Consider the following 22997-nt stretch of genomic DNA (forward strand, 5'->3'; position numbering starts at 1 on the left):
ATAAATTCACATAAAAGATATCCAATTTTATTACGTTATTTGCCAAATAATAGTACAAATTATTGAATTATAAAGTGGATTATGAAAATCTCAAGATTTTGACGTCTCTAATGGATTGAAAAGTGGGCTAGACACACTCTATTATTCGATAAATCAAATCCAATATCTATCTATAAAATATTGCATATATTACAAGCTATAACTTGTCTAATACAACTTATAATTGGCATGACTTATTCCCCTGGTTTTCAATCGAAATATTCCACCTAATGTCTGATTTGTTCTCTTGTTCCTATGCATTAATTTCAACAGAATGAAATATAGTAGAGGAAAATATTTTCACCCAATTTCATAATTTCGAGTCTGATCGAAAACGTTTTACCAAGGGTGTAAAAATATTCAAGTATTTCGCATCTCGTGTTTCACCCATCGTAAAAACGATAGCGAGAGATGAAATTCGAAACAGGAGGGAATTATTGTCCGATCGCCCTAAAAGTGGCTCGCGAAATCGAATCCGTCGTATATTAAAACTATTACAATCTTCGCAATATCAGCATTCGCGGTTTCGGTGTCGCGTTTGTGTTCCATTATTTGTTTGAAAACCAGCCTCGGTCGACGACAGAATGAAAGCAGTGATATTAGTATCGTCGAGAAAGCTCAGGATTCTGGAAAGCGGTGAAAACTCGTTCGCACATTAAAATCGGACAAGAGCCGGTGCGACCGCACGCGCGTCTGCGTCCGTCAGTCAGCAGGAATTTAAATTTCAGCTTGGTTGTGCACTGACGCGCGTTCGATCCAATATGAAAAATTACTGGCCGACCCATGTGCACGCGATGTTGTCACCGACCTGTGCTCGTCATTTCATACAACGTGCAATCGGCCGAACAAAAAAAACGAGGGAAACACTGCGATCCGAATGTAACGTCGCGATCGGAGTCGTTTACGATGATATGCAATCGGACACACCACTTTATATCAACAACGAAGACACTGGGTTTTTCGAGCTACCATTCGATGTTTGCACTTGGGTTACTTGTGACCCATGAAAATAACAACTTATTGGTAACGGTTTTGCGAATTCATCTCTTTGCGGCACATTTCAGCTTTTTTAACTGAAAATTACCCTTCTGTAGCTCATTTCAGCTTTTTCAAACAAAAAGAACACCAATTTTGCAAACAACATTTATAATCTAGCAAACTTTCAGTACAATTGTCTTTAACGTCCAATTTCTTCCTTTCTAGATAGTATAAAAATGGGATGCTATAAGAATATACTATATATAAGAATATACTAAAGTACTTGTTATCGATCAATCGTAGATTATAAACTGATTGCTTGTTCTTAATGCCAATACGATAAATATTACTCCAAAGAAAGAAGAGAACATTTTATGCCTCCTCCCTTGAGGATTCTTTTATAACTCCACGATAGCAGAATATGACGAATGCTATAATCACTGTACTATTTGTCTTCAAATCGATTGTTAAAGTTTATGCACGTTTGTTTGAAAACATAATTTTGAGATGTTATCTAAGTTTCTCTCAGAAACTGATCTCCGGATTAGCTTCTTCTTTAACCAGTTAAGCATCGAATTTAGTTTTCAAAACCCCTCACAGTGAATTAAAATCATGGACAACGTGTATACATACACGACGAACACAGGGCAAAATAGTCCTATTACAAATTTTATTAAAATACGAAGAAGAATTACATTTTTATTTAAGAAAAACTTAACAATTTATTTCTGAAAAGTTATTGTTATTGTAAACTTAAAAATTCTCAAATAATAATAAAATACATAAATACACACACACACACACACACACAAATACATTTTAATTTTCATCGATGTATTAGAATCAGAATAAATAAAAGAAATCGCATGAATAGGCTTTTTTATTCGTAATTACTACAAAATTTCTTTTAATAGACGATGTAACATCAAAAATATATGTGAACAAACATAAAAAGTCTAATAAGTATTGTACGAACTACGTAGCCTTGATCGCTAGCAGAATTCTTCGAAATACTTAGATTACTATCTGCCTCCGTGATATCATTTCACACGTAACGTGAACACTGCAAGCTACGGTTATTGGAAATTTTCAAGAAGGCTATGTAGTTGTGAAACGATATTGAGTGAAACTCAAACGCAGCAATTGATTCTTGGTCGAAATAGCATTTAACGGTAATATCGCATTACTAACGCAATGAGGATCATTTTACGGTAGTAATACGGATTGATAACGCATATACAGAGTGGGCTGCCATTCGTAGTACAACCGAGAAGGGGGTGAACATTTTTTTATCCGGAACTGCGTTTTCGAGAAAATTGACTTCAGAGTTTGTTCATGTTTGTAAAGGATTTAGTTGTCGCCTATTTTTCTACTGCAGTTGCCGCCGTCCGATATAGTGTTTACGAACATTGACAATGATGGAAACATTGTAGATACTATCTCGGACGGAGGCAACTCTGGTAGAAGAATAGACAACAATTAAATTAATTATATACTATATTCATGAAGATATATTTACTTATTTTTTTTTGTTTTAGTAGATGATATAACCTCAAAAATACATGTGAACAAATATAAAAAGTCTAATAAGCGTTGTTCGTTCAATTATTTACAATAGGATTAATAGAAATTAGTCTCTTTAAAACTACGCTTTTAAACTGAAAAAATTCTATAATACTTTTATTATGCTTAAAAATCGGTTTTCCGTCAATGTGTGTTGATTCCATCGCACTATCTTAAAATTGAATTTTCTGAAAATTTAATTTTAAAATGCATAAAATTGATGAAATTATGGCCTGCGTAGACTCCAGCGGTACCTACAAATGGCGTTTAAAACTTCAAATACATTTTCCTGAAAATTGTTCTTTCCGAAATGGTTGCCAATATTTGTCGAAACCTAACAGTCTGACTGGGTTGAAATTTACAGTGATTTTTATATATTGGGTTGTCGAGAAACTATTTCCGGTTGTTGTTTCAAAATCGAAATTGCTTTCTTGCCAACCTAATAGAAGCAAATATTTAATTTTTATTTTTGTTTTTTAAATATCGTTCATTCTTTATGTTAATTAAGAGTTTAAATAACCATTTTTAGTTTAAATAACCATCATTTTGCGGACAATTGACAATTTTGCAATTAACAGCAACAAAACTATTTCCTTTTATTCATTTTAAGAGAAAATTTCTACTCGCGTTTTGCACGAAATATATGGTAGGCGCGGTCAGAAAAATTAGTCTCACGGAATTTGCTGCTGCGCTTTTAATTTCAATAATTTTTTAATCAAAAGTACAGAATCTATACATCAAATATATGATTTAATACCCTAAATATAAAATTCAAATTCTTCCTCTCCGAAAAAGTTACAAATGTTCATTGCAGTTCTGTGTACGAGCCCGTTAACAATTGAATTCACGAATAATTGAATGAAAAAGGAAATTAAATGTCATGAATGTCTCCGTTTTTTATCAATTTATCGTACTTTCCAATCGATTTTATTAATAAAAGAATAAATTAACATTTTGCAAAGTTTTCCATAGGAACTCTAAATTACCACCCAAAAATTATTGGGCGTGATTGTAGAGACTTGACATTTGAAATAAGGGCTGGCAGAATGCCGGAAGATTTTTTACACGAAGTTACAAGAGTTCAAAGTTCGACGATTTCTAGGTCATAATTTGTAGTTCGTTTAAGTAGAGTAAGTAGTTTATATTATATTTTTGGTAAAACTGAACAATACTATTCAATTATGTATTTACTATATATGACAGTGATCAAAATAGGAATAACAACGAAAAAATTGTCTTCATTTTATTTACAGTTTCATAAATTTCCTAACATATACGTTTTTCAATTTTGCGCTTCCAAAATACATTCTTCGAAATTACACGCGTTTCTCATAGCTAGGCTGAGGATCTTTACGAAAAATAAAGCTTTGTTGCATCGATTCCAACACAAATGAGCCAATTGTAATTTTCTTTCTTTTTTTAATAATTGTAATGAATTGAAATGAATACAGGAACATCCTTAATTACTTTTAATCATTTCACTGTTTTCCATTTCATCCACTCATTTTTACCATAAATACATGAAATCCACAGACTACTCGTAATAAAAAGAGGCCATAGGAAAATTAATTTCTATCCGAATTTTGACTCGTACTTCGATACCATCGAGAAACTTTGACGACGTGTAATACCCTACGGCTCATATTTGTAAGCTTCAAAGGAAAATGTCGATAACTTCTCCGGCGAATGTATAGAATAAATAACTCTCATCTTCCTACGAACGACCAATATTATGACAACGCTGAAGAAGCTTTACCGAGCCTCTACATTTCTGTTTCTGTACAATTTAATGCGCGCATGCAACGAGATCCGTGTACCTAAACGAATACGACATATACGAAACAGATGAAGAATCTGATGAAATTCTTGTAATATTTACGCCGTGGCATTCGATATCTCATAATTTTCTTTTGTGTGCCACGTTCTTCATGTAAACTTCGAAAATTCTGACTGCATGTCAAACAACCACTTCGAGTCTATTAAAAAAATTAATTAAGATATCATCGAATTAAAAGTTGTATTAAGCAGAAGGTGTAAATATCGTAATATTAGCAACCATCTTGTGACAATTTATCCTCCCATTTTTCAATCAACCCATTACAATCACATTAAAAAACAAGTTTTACTAGATTACGGATGAGATTCATCTATAGAATTATCCTTAAAGAATAAATTGTGAAACTGTAAATACAAAGATACAAGTACAAACGTGTATAGAAGAAACGACATGCAAGAAATTTAGTTAAACACATTATTTGAGTACTAGTTAGTTAAAATATATCTATATTATACAGGTTTATGATAAATGAGAGAACCCTATAACTCTTTTCAATGGAGTGAAGGCTCGATGTAAATAAAACAATAATAACAAAATTATTCATTCTCATCACAAATATTTAAATAACTGTGTTACATTCGAAAAAAGATTTCACATATTCTTTTACATAAAAAACTGAGAAGATATTATTTAATTTTGTTACTCGGCATGTTTTGTTGACTGATAAGCAAGATTACTATCGTTACGATAACCAATGTACCTTTTCATCAAATAGCTATTTTATACATCTGTTGGAGGGTCTAAACCAGTCTTACCTTAAACATTGTCGATCGGTGCGTCGAAACGCGGTGGCGTTCTCGCCGTAATGACTTCATGCGGAGCGAAATCATTCGAACGGGTACCAGGCAGGTAGTAGACGAGGCAGGAGACCCCGACGAGGAACAAGAAGAACAGGAACACGAGGTCGAACATCAGCAGGGAGTTCAAGGTCATCAGCTGCATCGTGCGTGTGCAACTTTCTCCACCATTACACACACATAGACACAGTGATGAACGCAAGCAACGGCTTTGTCACCCACGCGACGAACTATGTAGCCTTGATCGTCAGCAGAATTCTTCGAAATTCTTAGATCATTATCCGCCTCCGTGATATCATTTCACACGTAACGTGAACACTGCAAGCTACGGTTATTGGAAATTTTCAAGAAGACTATGTAGCTGTGAAACGATATAGCGTGAAACTCGAACGTAGCAATCGATTCTTGGTCAAAATAGCATTTAACGGTAATATCGCATTACTAACGCAATGAGGATCATTTTACGGTAATAATACGGATTGATAACGCATATACAGAGTGGGCTGCAATTCGTAGTACAACCGAGAAGGGGGTGAACATTTTTTTATCCGGAACTGCGTTTTCGAGAAAATTGACTTCAGAGTTTGTTCATGTTTGTAAAGGATTTAGTTGTCGTCTATTTTTCTACCGCAATTGCCGCCATCCAATATAGTGTTTACAAATATTGACAATGATGGAAACATTGTAAATACTATCTCGAACGGAGGCAACTGTGATAAAAGAATAAACAACTACTAAATTAATTATATATTATATTCATAGGGATACATTTACTTATTTATATATCTGTCAGTTATAATATTCATGATTCGAGACGGACCTGCTCACGTCTGACACATTGTACTGCAAATCGATTCGTAATTGGATTTTCCGTGAAGATTATCAATATCAAGTAATGCGTGAATGGATAATGCCATCATTGTTACAATAAGCTATTCGTGCGCTGCGAATTGTGATATCGACAGTTTTCTATCGAATGTAATGCGCCCTAATTGAAGTCATTATCAATAACATCGAATTCAAAGTCACCTGAATGATGTTTAGCTTGCAGATTATATTTTCGGATAATCTGTCTAACGATTGGATTTCCAAGATGGAGGTTTTATCAGGTTTACTCTGGAAAGGGGGATAGTTCGATTGATTTCCCAGACACAGTACATTCCAAAGGTCAGGGATTCCAGTCCCTTGAAACAGAATGGATTCGAGCCATTAGTTGCAAAGGCAGTAATATAGCGGAAAGGGAGACGCTTAAGTGCAGAAGACAGCATTGACATTGATCAGCGATTAGAAGCAGCCAGCTTCGAGGAAATTCTGTGAACGGATCGTTCGTTTTTCGTCCGAAACGAAGATACACTCGATATTATAAGTGGTACCAGCGAAATACCAATTGCAAGAAATACATTTTCAATAGTAAGTGACATATCATTTTTCCAAGCATTATTTTGTCGTTCTGGTGCGAGAATTTATAAGACTGTGTCTAACAGGTGCTTCATATGCGATCATATTCATTACATATCCATTATTTATTTACCGCTTACTATTATAAACAATTGTTCAATTACATTTTCCTTGGCTGTTTATCTAATATATTACTGTTACTAAAGAATAATATTTTTATTCAATTGCTAGCATAAAAAAGTCAGCAAAAGAAATTCCTCTCTTCTTCTGATTGTTGTAAAATAACGTATCAAAAAGAAAAGTTGTTTTAGAAGAATTCTACTAAAACATCACCTGGTTAATCAGTCTTATTCGTTAAAATTAAAATTGTCGTTTGACGCATTCGCAATTAATATGAAGCTTAGCGATACCTTTATAGTTCTTTTTTTTAAGTGAGAATTAGTTATCTTCTGTCTCGGAAATTAAGCTATGCACCGTATATTTAACGCATAATTTGCAAAAGGTACGAGCTTCAAATAAATTCCAGATAGAAGAGAAATCCCGCTGGATTTGTTAATGCCGGCAGGAAACGCGGTTCGCTCGCTGCAATTCGAAGGAAAATGTGCGACTTCGATCGACATCTTGTTAAGCCACTTGACATTATTTCACCGACGTTCGACGATCTCGTATTTCTGATTCGCTTAGGCATTGATGTCGGCTTAAAGTCAGGTTGAAACTGACTGAATAAAAATAATTTCAGTCTTTCTGTGCTTAATTTATCCGACGTATTAAGCCGGCCCATATGATATTGATGTTTCACATAAAATTGGACTAAAAACATTTCTTGTTCCACATCGTATTTAATCGAAATAGTTATTAATTTGAACATATTATTAATATGTTCAATTCTATTAACAATTTAACCTTAACATATTATGTCTATGAAACAACTAACTTGTTTTATTTTATACTCATCACTTTAATTTTTCCGTAGAAAATTATCGAAATACTCGGAACGGAGGTCTGATATCGATAGACCATTAAATATGGAGGTCAGTAATATTCTAATTTGTATTCTTTTTCTGACACATAGAGGTTTCTATCATTGTTGCGAATGTTATCACTTATTACTTGATATCATCTAATCATTGTTCATTTATAATTGTTTCATTATTAATATTATTTGCTCATTTTAACAAAATAAATGTTTAACCTACTGGAATTTTTGTAATTAATTTCATTCAAAACTTCGAACGATCACGTTCTCCAAACTGTTGAAACTATGAATTAAGTTGGTGAATGAAGATTTTTGTAAGGTTCATTGCCACTGACGTAGAGTCTCCGACATCACATAGAACTTCTTAACCCTCTCTCCAGGGATAAAAGATTTTTAGTTTCAAACTTCCGTTTTCAATTAATTAGTTCTAGAGTTACTTAAAACCGTTTCTTAGAAAACAAAGTTTTCTCGAACTTTTTAATTTCTCTGTCCCCTTGGAAAAACTCGTTTTAATAAACCGTAGGTAACGTGAAAGAAGAATGCTGTGATAGTTCATTCGTCCAGCATTCGTTGCTCATGCAGTTAATTATTTAATATTAAAGATTTAAATATATTCATCGTTTGCTATTTGATCGATACTGAAAAATTCTTTTACGTAAAAACTGTTTTATTTAATCGTAAATAAATGTTGAAACTTTTCGAATGACACAATACAAATGACTTATTCACGTGACATGATTCGAACCGATTTTAATTTGTTTAAGACGCTAATCACTAGATTGCAGATTTTATGCATTTATAATTCAAATAGATTGGTGAAATTTGAAACGTTAGGGAGATTAAAAGAATTAAAAATTATCTATTCATTATTAACAACTCACTAAAACTATTAAACGAAAAACGAAATTTCTATCTTCTTCGTTGCAATTTATGAAGAAAATTTGTATTTTGCATAAAGATTTGCAGCCTACTAATCACTTTACAGACACACGATTAAATTCAATTCTAGATGTATTAAAATGCATCAACGAATTTATTTGTTGAAATTCACTGACATTTCATCATGAATTGTAACGGCAAATATGTCGATGTCCATATCGTGGCAACTATTGTTTAATGAAGTCAGTATTCTGGAAGATATTTGAGTGATTTGAGGGGCTCGTGTAATTTCTTATAGTAGTTCACGGGTAACATTTTTAATGTTCATTGTTTGCGATTATTGTTAGCGTGATGTCGTTAACAGACTCATAACGTTTGATCTGGTTCACGCGCAAACGCACGTACCCGCGCAATTTCCCCTAACTCGGACCTAACGCCAATTCAACAGACATATTGAATAGAGAACGATTTTCCATCGTTCGTGCGCCATGCACGCCGCGCCGGCAAATATTTAACGAATGATGCGCGACGATCTCCGTCTGAAAATTCGATTCCAAAAGATAAATTCTGTTCTTGATAAACTGATCTGATAAACTCTGTTGTTTCCGCTCAATTGGAAACAGTCCTCAAAATTTCCAAATCGTCCAATACGACGACAGATACGAGCTATCGGTATGATAAATATTTAACGAATTCGAAAAACCGAAAAATTTAAATAAAATGAAATTTCAAATATAAGTTGGAATGTATTAATAATAATGTATTAATAATAAATCTAAAATATAAATTCTAATATCTCTCGAAGATTCATGTTGTCAGAAATATTTTTGTTTAAATTAAGGATATGCAACTTTCAGAATTATACAGGTTGATGAGTGCCACTTCCGTTAAACAAGCTTGCGAGAAAAATCCTGCGATTCTACGTGAAAAAAATGAGAAAAGAATTTGGTATATTTAACACTGTTCCATTATCCAAATTGCTAATTTTCTGAATAATTGTGTGCTGAAATATATACTAACCTAAATTTCATTTTAAATATTTCAAAGCATTAACACGAATTTAATCAGTAATATTCGATCATCAGAACGATATCGAATTAGAGATAACAGTTTCTATCGCACAATCGAATGTGGAGTATGTACTGCATGATTTTTACAATTGCAGCGTATTATAACCGAAATGCAACTGCTGTTACCCGTTGTTATCGCGAGCGATTTCCCAATGCCTTGTATTTTATACAAAAACGATCACTGTAGCCATCTATAGTGGAATCCATAACATCTGTTTTTTGTGGATTGTGCTCAACTGATTTTCAAATATAGTTTTCCTAAAAACGACCTTTTAGTTACGCTGTTTTTCATTTTCGCCATAGAATCTCTCTAACTTTGATTCTATCATTTTCGAATCACTCTGTACAATAAAATTCCCAGGAATATCAACAATCTTTACTGAATGTTTATATCAATATGTTTGTTCATTACACTGATGCAGCTTTCGATTTCGATATTTCGTTTGTATTGTACTATAAAATCTTATACAGGGTTATTGACGACGTGTTCATTACTGTACATAACGACATTCATTGTTACACGGTATGAAGAATTTAATGGTAAACCTTATGAGTACAATTCGTGTTTTGTAAAAAAAATTGAATGTGCTTAAAAGCAGTGTAATAAGCGGTTTGCTTAAAAATTCATCTATCGATTTAGATATTCGATTCCATCTGAAATTCTAACAGAAAAACATTTTGGTTCAGTTTCTTGTAACTGTAAATGAATTATGCAAGACGAATAAAATCGGTAATGATTTTTGCTAGACAAAGATTGAGATAGTTTCCTCAAACGCGCAACAGAGTTTCAGCTGTGAATCACGTCGACAATACTCGCTCCATAATAAAACCAAACAGAGAATGGCATGTTGTCATGCATGTAAGTATAAGAACTGAATAAAGCAAACGTCATACTCGTCCGCCAGCTGTTGCATGTCTCACATGTTTTTGCTTGCTGAGTCTGCTGGCTCATTTCGTGCTATTCAAGAAAGCAGCAGTCGGTACGAGGTCGATAATATTTACGAAGAAATGCTGTTAATCGAGATGAACATCATTTCAAAGATTTCATCTTTTTGAAGTGGTTTCGATTATAATCTTATTTATCAATTTCTTCTAACATATTTATAGAGATACAGTAAATTCTCCCAAATTTTCCTTCAGTTTTTAAACAAAAATGGACAATTTGGGAAGAGGAGATACGATTATTCGACCCTTGCATCTCGTTTTTATAATTGTTGATAATCCGCAACTGTAATAATAATATAATCGTGTCTCCTGTTCCCAAATTGTTCATTTTTGTTTACAAGCTGAAGGAAAATCTTTTTAACATGTCAGAAACTAGATAATCAATACATAATTTTTATACTCTGCGTCCAAATGGGCCCGAGCTCCGCCATCTGAGTGTTAAATAAGGATATCTGCAATTATCCAATAATAAGAGATTTGTTTCAAACATACATATATTACAAAATGACATTCTTTTGTTCATTTTTTCATTGAAATTTAAAACTATTTTCTTGAATATTTGTGTGCGAGAAACGTGTGTCCAGCTACAAATTACTAGAAAAAATGTTATTATAATTTAACATTCAACCTATCAACTTCTAAACATTACTAACGTGTGTTGCTTTATAAGAATGACAAGACTGAATTTATTTTTATTTTTCGCCATTATTAACATAATCTAGGCTTGAACAAAGAGGCATAGTCAATAATTTCTCACGAAAACATGTGAAAACGATCATTTTGACCGTCCCGATAGGTTTAGTGTTAAATTTTTTAGCATTTTCTGACATTAGCATTAAGACGAAGGTCTTAGACGAGAATAATTCTGTGGCTATAAGGAAAAACGCCATGAATCGCAATTTCAAAAAATTTAAGTTAATGCATTAATTGAACTGTAACATATAGGATTTCCGTATTTATCAGAAAAAGGCATCGTGAAAACAAATTCTATCGACTCAAAAAAATTATGTAATTTGAAGCACCACTAAGACGAGCATTAGTAATCAGAACTTCAAGCAACAATATCTCGGAAGTTAAAACATATGACTTATGGTGTTCTTCCTTGCAGCCACAGAATTGATAAGTACGAGATTTAAACGCTGTATTGAATAATCATGTGATGGTACAACTTGATATTTCATTTTGAATGGTTAAAAAAGAAAAAAACGTTCATGTTCTCATGTTTACTTCGAATAATCGAAGTTCTACGGTATTTAATAAACGCGTAGCGCAATTGGCATTACGTACCGGAGAAGCCGCGAAGGAACGGAGGGGAAAAAAGGTGGGCAGGATATAGACACCGAACGACCGTAAGAGGCGAAGAGACGGATATAGACCGCAAGATAAACGACGTATTACTGGTATAAAGCAACATCCTCGCCGTATGTCGATCCCCGTTTCTGTCAACACGGCTCGTTCTCCTGGCGCACTCCTATCTCTTCCCGTATCCTCTTTTCTCGATCCAATTGAACGACGACGCCAAGCCTAGCGGTACGTGCGACCACGCACAGAAAAAGAAGCACGCCCTCGCGAATTTCTGGAAAAGTTTCAGCAAACTATGAGACGCGTCCAGTCACGCGGCCGATATCGATTTAACTTTTTGCATCCACCGGGAACTTGATTATTGTCTAACGCTGCGCTGAGGGAACACGGCTCTGTCAACCTATCACTTGATAGTTGGAGTTGGTGTCCTACGAGTATGAATCGATAATTTCCTGCTATGTAATCAGAAAATAGGTTAGAACCAGAGTTGAGTTTGAGCATAATTTAATTTTTTGTATAAGTTTCAATTTCAATTTTTTGTATAAGTTCAATTTCCAATCAGTCGATTAACATATTGACTGCAATGGCGAGTTACATACCTCGTAGACGTCCACCACGACGCGATGCATTCGTTAAAGCTTTATTACTAATAAAAAAAGATTTATTATTTTTTACTTATTATTCACTTATCTAAAAAAAGAAAGGTTAGTGTCTAGAACAGATTTCTTTAAAGACTTGGCGGTCAAAGTGTTAATTAAACCGATTAAAAGCACCTACGTGCTACATACAGAACAAAGTACTCGTATCGAATAAAAAATTATTCAAATAAGAGATTATTGGAATAAATAGATAGAATATTCTATGACGACTAATGAATTGTTCGAATAAAATATTTAACTAAAAGAAATTCATTCGAATAATTATCTTAAATAATTATATATAAATATATATATATATAATCCGCCATCCAAAGTTCATATTGAAATTTTCATTCGGCTATCTCTTCGTTTTCGGAAAAGCAAAAGACTAAGATGGAAGCGAGAACTATAATCGAAAGATAACAACGAGCCGGGTAATACTTTCTAAAGGTGTGCAAGGGTAACCCAAATTTTTGATGAATGTAGCGTTAGGACCGATTTAAAATATCCGTCCGACCATTTCCCTCGGCCACAAACTAGATAACAAACTGGGAAAGGTATAAGAAACCTATTCGAAAGTAAAACAGACTCGGCACGGTTATCGCTAATCGAAACTCGCCGTTACCGAGTCAAGTGCAAATAATAACTTCCTTGATAGAAGGTAGACGAAGTAATTCAATTTTAAGAAAGACGGATAATACCACGACAAAGAACTTCTTCCCTCGGAAATCCTCTGCGAATTGAACTCTGAATAGTATTTCGTTACGACTCAACTGGCTGAGATCGCCTATTGTGATAGCAGAATTAGAGGTGTCGCGTTATTCCGAATGAACATTTTTATTTCGAAATCTCAAAGTAGATCGCTTTTATTTTTATTTTAAAGTAAAAGAAGAAAAATTATATTATAAATTTAATAATAATATCTAGATTAATTTTAAACATCATTCTTAATAATTTGTGTCCACTTGCTAAATTTTCGATACAAAATTGAAGGCGAATATTTTAGAAATCAAATTATAACTAGACAATGGATCTTTATGCAAAATAAAAATTGTTCACCTCGATTGCAGTGAACAGAAGACGAATAAAAATACATTCGTTCTGTTAATGGTAAATTCAAAATAGTATAACAATACTATAGAATATTGTAATACTATTTTGGAAATGTTCAACTGTTCTCATTGTTCCGTATTTCACCTGCTCATTTTTCTCACAAATGCACCGAAATAAATAATAACAGCGACTAAGCGTATTAGCAAATGTAAAAAATGCTGTATCTTTTTCTGACGAAGTTTCCAATCTTTACCGTAATGGAACAGTTGCAGATTGTTAATTAACTCTTGCTATTTTAGCATAGATAGTACGAAATTAATTCATAAAGCAATTAACTCCTTTATTTCTGTTGCTTCGCACGAGAGAACAAATTAGGTACTAACTGCGAAGTGATCGATCTCACATGGAAAAGTTCGCGCGATCATTTATTTGTCAAGGATTCGTGAAACAGTTGACAATCGTTTCCCCGAACGATTTATCGTTCGTTTAATTAAATAAATGAATCGCGAGACAAAAGAGGAAGCTGGCGTTTGGTAGGCGTTTAACTTGAGCTGGTGCATACTGAAATTGCCAGGCGTCGTTTCAGCACTTCCGCGGTCGTTGCTCGTTAGTAGAACGCTAAAGCGGCAGTAGGGTCTCTTCTTATACATAGTAGGTTAGAGTAAAATGGAAGTGTAGAAAGCCCAAGACAAAAAAAAACGAGGGTGGTGGGAAAATAGCAGGGGCAACCGTAGGTCGCAACACCGTGCTACGCTCCGTGAACACAAACACGCAATTATTCACGAGAATTCAACCTTTACCAGAGACCGTTGACCACCGTCAAAAAGTAAAATGTGTATGAAACTGGACTGTCTGATATGACGCGCAGAACTTGATTAAATTACAACTTTGAGCGTAGATCTTTGGACAAACTATCTTTCCTTAGAATATAGATGTTATGCACTTTCTTTAACCAGTTAGCTGTTGCAATCTCTTTGAAAAGTCTGTAATTACAATATATATATATATATATATTTGATTTTTTTTTCATATTTTGTTTAAATACAACACTATTATAAAATATATAATTTCATAAAGAATATCAAAGTATACAGGGTAGGTCGGAATTCGTAGTATAACCGAGCAGAGGGTGATTTTACATGAAAAAATAAGAAACAGATTTTGTATATTTTTTAATCCGGGACTGCGTTATCAAGAAAATCGACTTTATGTTTGTTCACAAACATTGACGACGATGGAAACATTTCGTTTCCTACATCAATTTTCAGCGTGAATTTGTTCCTCTATTTTATAAATTCGCAAATGGAATGGACACATAGTTTACTTATAATTTATAAACATTTGCATAAAATACAGGGTGTCTCAGAGAAGCTGACTATATTAATGAGCTATTAATAAAGAACACGAAGCCTGGCGGCCAGCTCAATATAATGTATAATAAGAGGTCTATATTATAATGAGCCGAACCTGTATCGAGCACGTGAACTTGTTTACATTAACTGACTCGTCCCGTTACACGGCTAGAAGCGTCATGTTTCACCCTTATCTCCCTCAGATACTGATCCTCGTTCGAAATTGATTTTGGGGAAAATTGGCGATTGTAATCGAGCATGACCGAAATATCGCAAAATGGTTACCGCGTGAAAAACTGACTCTCATTAATTGATGAGGTTAAAGTGGTGTAAGTCACATTTTCTCGAATCTTTTAACTAATTTTCCTAGTAAGAGAGAGTATCCAACAGATATGTTGTACTTTTTAGAAGCTACTCTTAAATCTACTGAGTGAAATAAACATTGCAAAATACGTTGACTCTCGAATTAAGATCCAAAAAACTCTCACAATTTCAAAATAGCTTGGTTGGGAAAGTTGAAACTTGAAAGTTGAAATGAATCAAAATAATTGCTGTTGTTTTTTCTTCACGTCTCATAAACGTGATCAAAAAATATTGTCAAAAATGTTACTGATAAAAAAGAACATGAATACTTTTCGGGCCTCTTCGATTGCTACTACCATTGAGATAAATTATGGAACATTATAAATAATAACATAAGCGAATTCAAAAGAATTCTCATTTTTGGTACGTGATACATATATCTAGATTTGAAAACTGCAATCATGATAATATTAATACTGCCACAAATGATGTTTATGTAAAAACTGGCCATAATTACAACTATTTGTGTCCTACTAAATTGATGTAGCCAGCACCATAAAGAGAGATCTATCAGTAAACAAAGGAACAAAGAACAATGTATTCCCGGTAATTGATGCACTGTTACAGCGAAAATAAATCGGTGTGCATTAAACGTTAGCCGGACGATTTCGTTCCCGCAACTCTATTATGCGGATCCTGTTGTCCGAATATCTCAGAAAAAGAATGCGACAAGTATTAAAAGCGTCGACGTCTGCGTATTCGTAAACGAAGCCCGATAAAATCCTGACGAACCCCGAAGCATTATTCTGCAGGAATAATCGGTCGATCGAAGGTATCGTAGAATGCACCACGGCGTCGAGAAGGAAAAAATATTTGCATCGCCTACAGGGACTGCGCGGCGGAACAATTGAGTCTTAAAAAAGTCCATTGCGAATAATTTTCTTTGACGAACCTCGTCTGATATTCCGTTTTTAACGAAGTATGATCGATAGTTTTTCGTCGGAAGCTGCTTTGATTCTAGCGAGGTAAAAATTTTGTCCATTAGTTGTACTAAATAATCCAGTTGCGATTGCACTTTTTTCATGGTGCATTTATCTAATGCAGATTAAAGAAAATAAATGAAAATTTTACGGAAGAAATTCTTTTCATTGATCCGTTGTTATCGGTTACAAAATTCTCGAGTACGGAACAATCGATCGCAACTGTTCAAGAAATCAAAGAAATTTAGTTAATGAAATTGAAACTAGAAAGTTAACATTTATCGTAGTGAATAAAATATTAACTATTTTACATTCTAAATGTCCTAGTAGTAAGATTCAGATTATTCGAATACATTGCCATAGAAATGAATTTTTAAAAATAGCAAAAACTTAGTGTGACCAATATCTTGTTCAATTAACCACTGACCAAAATAAATTTGATGAGTGATAATAACGGTGATTTGTGAGTCGATAGTGATCCACGAAGGTCAACTAGGGATTTAAAACCCCAGCTGGATTTAAAAGAAAATCCCTGCGCTACGTAACAGTACCGTTGGGTATTTTTAACCTCTTTCTTGCGTTTTCGTATTTAGGACAACGGTCAGTATTAATAATCAGTACGTTTAGTAGCTCATGGTGTTATGATCTCAATCTTTTTCATAGGTGATAAATATGGGTATAACAAAGAAATCTTTAATGTTTAATTTGAGTCTGGTGTTTATGTTTACTACGTTCTGAATGTAATAATTAATTTAACCATTCTCTTCTATTGAATTCATGTTACATTTTTGTGACGAGTCCAGTTATATGATATACATAAATCTGAAACTCAATAGATTTATATGATACTAATATTTTATAAGACTATTTAATAATAATTTATCTATTGAATATTGAGGTCGATTATAACAACTGAAATTTGATTTCAGGATGTATAAACTCAACGAGTATACAATTGGTGTGATTATTTCTTAATTGACGATAACATATAAAATTCAAATTCATGATATCTGTTTTTTGATGTCCGAACAACTTCAGTTTCTTTTTACCTCTCTTGCATCACAGAACTCATAATTTAAACGCCCATTAGCGCGCATATTGGTAAAACTCTATTGACCAGTCTAATTACTAATATATCTTCGGAATAAAACCACGAACATAGTTTATTTTGCTAGCAAAAATTAATCCTCTACAAAAATTGTATATAATACTTTACACACCTGTTTTCTCCAAGCAATAAAATTTATGCGACAGAATTTTATAGGAACAATTGTTATACTGCCTCAACGGTGACATTGATCCGCAGAGAGTTTATATGCAATAAAAATGAATTTCCCATGTCATTTATTAACAATTGTTAAACAATGGACAAACACCAATTTATTGGTTTAGTTAAGTGATAAAACGACTCCTATCTCTCGTTGAACCGTACTAATTTTCCCTCGTGTTAATTAGCACAGGATAAATTCGTCCGCGTCGCGTTACAAGGAATTAAGACCGATGCAGCCAACAGAGGGCAAACATTTTTCTAAAGAAGTCTGGCGTGAAATTGAAAGGAGCTTTATGTTTCCAGTGCGCAGACCGGTCTTGAAATAAAATGATCAAATTAATCACTCGACCGTGTTAACGCAATGTTTAACTAATTACACGATTAATCTACTAATTACCATCCGAACGAATCAGGCGAAAGATAGCGCTGGCGACGCTGCAACAAATTTCCATGAAATACACAAATTATAAACGGCGTAGAAGTCCGTCAAAATTATAGAAACGATTCAGGTGAATAAATTTCTTAAGCACAAAATATTCGAAACGAAAGTGAATGAAAAACTGTTGCTACATCTAAATGGTTCAATTTCACTGTTTCATCTTTTTTAGCTTCGTTGCGTCTGCACTTTTCTATGTAATTAATAAATATCTGTGCTGTTATAATTTACAATTGAATAAATTATTGGTAATTTTATTTAATACTTTCTTGTACGATTTTCTTTAGTATTTATTTGGAGTAAATAAGTAATTCGCCCTATCTTTGAACTACACGTACTACACATACTTCTAACATATTTTTGTGAAGAAAATTAAGGCATAAGCTAGTCAAAAAATAATTTCGTTGATCTCGTTTTTTCTGTAGTACAGAACTTTGCTCAATCTAGATAAAATAGCACGTATCATAAAATCATCAACATATGAATATATTTAATGAACTTTGTATTCAAAAATACTCCCCCGAAAATAACGTATTTAAATTTTTGAGTGCAATTTATCGTTACAAAGACAGAGTTCAGTTCCCCATTCTATGGGATATGGAATATGAGATATGAGATCCCGGATACTGGATATGCGATATGGGATATGGGATATGAAATCCGGTATCCGAGATCCGGGATCCGGGATATGGAATATGGGATCCGGGATATGTGATATGGGATATGGAATATGGAATATGGGATCCGGGATCCGGGATATAGGATCCGGGATATAGGATCCGGGATATGCGATATGGGATATGGGATATGGGATATGGGATATGGAATATGAGATCCGGGATATGCGATATGGGATATGGGATCCGGGATATGGGATATGGAATATGGGATCCAGGATCCGGGATATGCGATATGGTATATGGGAACCGGGATATGGTATATGGTATATGGGATCCGGGATCCGGGAACCGGGACATGGGATATGGGATATGAAATCCGGTTTCCGAGATCCGGGATCCGGGATATGGAATATGGGATCCGGGATATGTGATATGGGATATGGAATATGGAATATGGGATCCGGGATCCGGGATATAGGATCCGGGATATAGGATTCGGGATATAGGATCCGGGATATGCGATATGGGATATGGGATATGGAATATGGGATCCGGGATATGCGATATGGGATCCGGGATATGGAATATTGGATCCAGGATCCGGGATATGCGATATGGGATATGGGAACCGGGATATGGTATATGGTATATGGGATCCGGGATCCGGGAACCGGGATATGGGATATGGGATATGGGATCCGCGAAATGCGATATGGGATCCGGGATCCGGGATATGGGATATGGGTTCCGGGATATGCGATATGGGATCCGGGATCCGGGATATGCGATATGGGATATGGGATATGGAATTTGGGATGCGGGATCCGGGATATGCGATATGGAATATGGGATCCGGGATCCAGGATATGCGATATGGGATATGGGATATGGAATTTGGGATCCGGGATCCGGGATATGCGATATGGAATATGGGATCCGGGATCCAGGATATGGGATATGGGATATGGGATCCGGGATATGCGATATGGGATATGGGATATGGAATACGGGATCCGGGATCCGAGATATGCGATATGGGATATGGGATATGGAATTTGGGATCCGGGATCCGGGATATGCGATATGGAATATGGGATCCGGGATATGGAATATGGGATATGGGATCCGGGATATGCGATATGGGATATGGGATCCGGGATGTGGGATATGGAATATGGGATCCGAAATCCAGGATATGGGATATGGGATATGGGATCGCATATCCCGGATCCCATATCCCATATCGCATATCCCGGATCCCGGATCCCATATCCCATATCGCACATCCCGGATCCCGGATCCCATATTCCATATCCCATATCCCTTATCGCATATCCCGGATCCCATATCCCATATCGCATATCCCGGATCCCATATTCCATATTCCATATCCCATATTCCATATTCCATATTCCATATCCCATATCCCGGATCCCATATCCCATATTCCATATCCCATATCCCGGATCCCATATTCCATATCGCATATCCCGGATCCCGGATCCCAAATTCCATATCCCATATCCCATATCGCATATCCCGGATCCTATACCCCGGATCCCGGATCCCATATCGCATATCCCATATTCCATATCCCATATCCTGGATCCCATATTCCATATCCCATATCGCATATCCAGGATCCCATATTCGATATGGCATATCCCGGATCCCATATCCCATATCCCGGGTCCCATATCGCATATCTCGGATCACATATCCCATATTTCATATCCCATATCGCAAATCCCGGATCCCGTATCCCATATCCCATATTCCATATCGCAAATCCCGGATCCCGGATCCCATATCGCATATCCCGGATCGTATATCCCGGATCCCGGATCCTATATTCCATATCCCACATCCCGGATCCTATATTCCATATCCCACATCCCGGATCCCATATCCCATATCGCATATCCCGGGTCCCATATACCATATCCCGGATCCCGGATCCCATATTCCATATCGCATATCCCGGATCCCATATCACATATCCCGGATCTCATATCCGATATCCCATATCTCATATCCCATATCCCCCTTACATAGTTACGAAGATACCTAGGCTACAGAACTTCCGTAGAAAATTCTAAATGAAATCCCAGAAAATCCTAAAATGCATGTTCGATGGCATATCATACAGTGTCACAAAATTTTTAACAACCTAACAGAACCGGCAACAAAAACGCAAGTTCGTTAATCGCAATTGTTGGAAATTAATGTACGAGATACCACAGATTAATCGCAGTATAATAACTGTTAAAATACCATATAATGACTTTAATTTCCAGTCCGATCAAAATCTGATTGAGTACCATTATCGTGGGAATAATTTCGGAGCTGTCCGAATCACGGGCCGTCCATTTTTCCGACACCGAGCTTCCGCGCTATTGAATAATTACCATTCCGGTCCGTCAATCCCGAATCGGAAAGAACCGCACGATTAATGCCGCCGTGAACTCTGAACTTTCGTAGGAGAAATTCATAACAACGGGCCCGACGCTGCACGCATGCATTCAGCGAAAAGAAACCTTTCGACGGATTGCAACCGTCCGCAAAAGGTCTTCGCGATGAGCGTCGTAGACAAACCACGCGTTAGAAACGCATGCTATAACGGGTAGATCGATAGGAACTATTGAAACTGATGAGCCATTAAAGGGAATAATGTTCGAAGCGTGAACACACCGCAGGAGACCGATATCTATCCACATCGCTTCGATTTCTCATTTGTACAACTTGGCCCGGAAGAACTCCCTCCCGGTCGGGTTGCCTTCGAAACAACATCAACGCGAGGAAACTCGAACACGATTACGATGAAGCTTCGATTATCCAAACTGGTTAGGCGGCACAATGTTCGAGTAAACCTCCGATCATATTTCGATATAAACTCGAGCGTGCCACGTTGCGCTCTACCAACAAAGCTGTTTACACGTCAGGCTCTCCCATTTACATCCTTATAATAAATAAATCATTAACTGCGCCAGCAGGACATTTCGCAGGATTAGAATGTCTAGAGATCTATAGAAACGTCTGACAGTCCTAAATCAGTATGGTGAGTATCGAAAATAACTTGGATTTTAAATACTTCTATTAACACGCTAAACGTCTCATCGGTCACATTTGGATGACAGCAATGTTCGACTAGTTTTCAAAATTCATTTCTACTGTAACATAGAGTGTCATGTAAATGGTGGTACAACCGGATAGGAACTGATTCTACAATTCGCTTCGAGAAAGCAATACGTTGGCAGAACTTTAAAAACATATATATGAGAAAAAGCAATATCAAGAAATAAGTCGTAAATATAGAATAAATCTCGTTCATTGGAAACTTCGCATTCAAATAAAATTTAAAAATCAGTTAATTATCAGTTTTTCTATTACTCTTCTCAAGTTTATGGTATATACTGACACAATACCGAATATTGAATAGTTAAAAAAAAGAATTATCATAGCGTCTGAAATGCGAAAATTGCAAAACAATATTTCCGTTAATAAAATTGATCTAAAATTAAATAAGATTTATCGCGATTTTTTCGAAAACGAAATTCTTAATGAAAAACCTGTATTGTATATTTTCGATTTGTTTTTTGACGTGCAATAGAATCAGCTCCTATCCGGTTGTACCACCAGTTACTAGGATGTTTAGAATGCACTATATAGTAGAAGAATTCAAATACTATGTATGTACATGATATATTTTAACTTTCTAGTTTCAGTTTCACTAATTAAAATGGAAAAAGTAAAAGTAAATACAATATCATACTAAAGTAACTTTGCATTGTTTTATCGTATAAGGATAAAGCTAATGCAGTTTGGTTTCATTTCACTCAAGCGTATTTTCAAAAATCGGAAACATCGAATCGACTACAATTCATCCGGACCTTTTTAAACATCATTACTAACCGCGATGTTTAACACATTCGCCACGAAATATGTCTCCTTCTGGGAACTCACATTTTGTGTGAAGAAAATCTCATAACAATCTTATATATGAACTTATATATAAATCTTATATGTAATACGTAAAATTATAATACAATACATATCGCGATGTTCAAAGAAAGTGCGACTTTTATTAAATTTTTTTGTTAAATGTTCTACCGATGTATTGCATTTTTTAAAATATCTAGGAGATTGTTACAGAAACAAAGAACAGCGAACGTGTACAGTTTTTTGCAATTGTTAAATGATTCACTTTCGAGCATACTATTGTCCATACACTGCGGTTGTTTACTTAACGTACATATTTGCTTGGTTTATAGAATATCGCCAATTAAAAAAGTAGCACAGCAAATACCGATCAAAGCACGGGTCGCTAGAATTGTTTAACTAGATGACTTTCGGTTAGCCGCCTAGACTTATTAATGAATCAATGTACAATGGAGCTATGTATGTACGACTCCCCGAAAGCACGTACAATTTGAGAAACACATTCATAATTGAACATATCGTTCACAGAAAATTGATTGTACGATGAAAATTATGGCCAAAAGGATGCATACATTCTACGGAGAAGTTAGACACAGTACTCGATTGCTACGTTCAAACGTGT

General features: G+C 35.2%; 1 protein-coding gene across 1 annotated transcript in view; it reads right to left on the minus strand.

Moving 5' to 3' along the window:
- LOC117227282 (uncharacterized) overlaps nucleotides 1-22997 on the minus strand; it is an 84939-nt gene that overhangs the window by 61604 nt on the left and 338 nt on the right. The window contains exon 2 of the mRNA XM_076522564.1: nucleotides 5173-5539. The gene's annotated coding sequence lies outside the window, so the exon portion shown is untranslated. The remainder of the gene's footprint in view (nucleotides 1-5172; nucleotides 5540-22997) is intronic.

The sequence above is a fragment of the Megalopta genalis genome, chromosome 6 (genome assembly GCF_051020955.1).
Source record: "Megalopta genalis isolate 19385.01 chromosome 6, iyMegGena1_principal, whole genome shotgun sequence".
Lineage (NCBI taxonomy): Eukaryota > Metazoa > Arthropoda > Insecta > Hymenoptera > Halictidae > Megalopta > Megalopta genalis.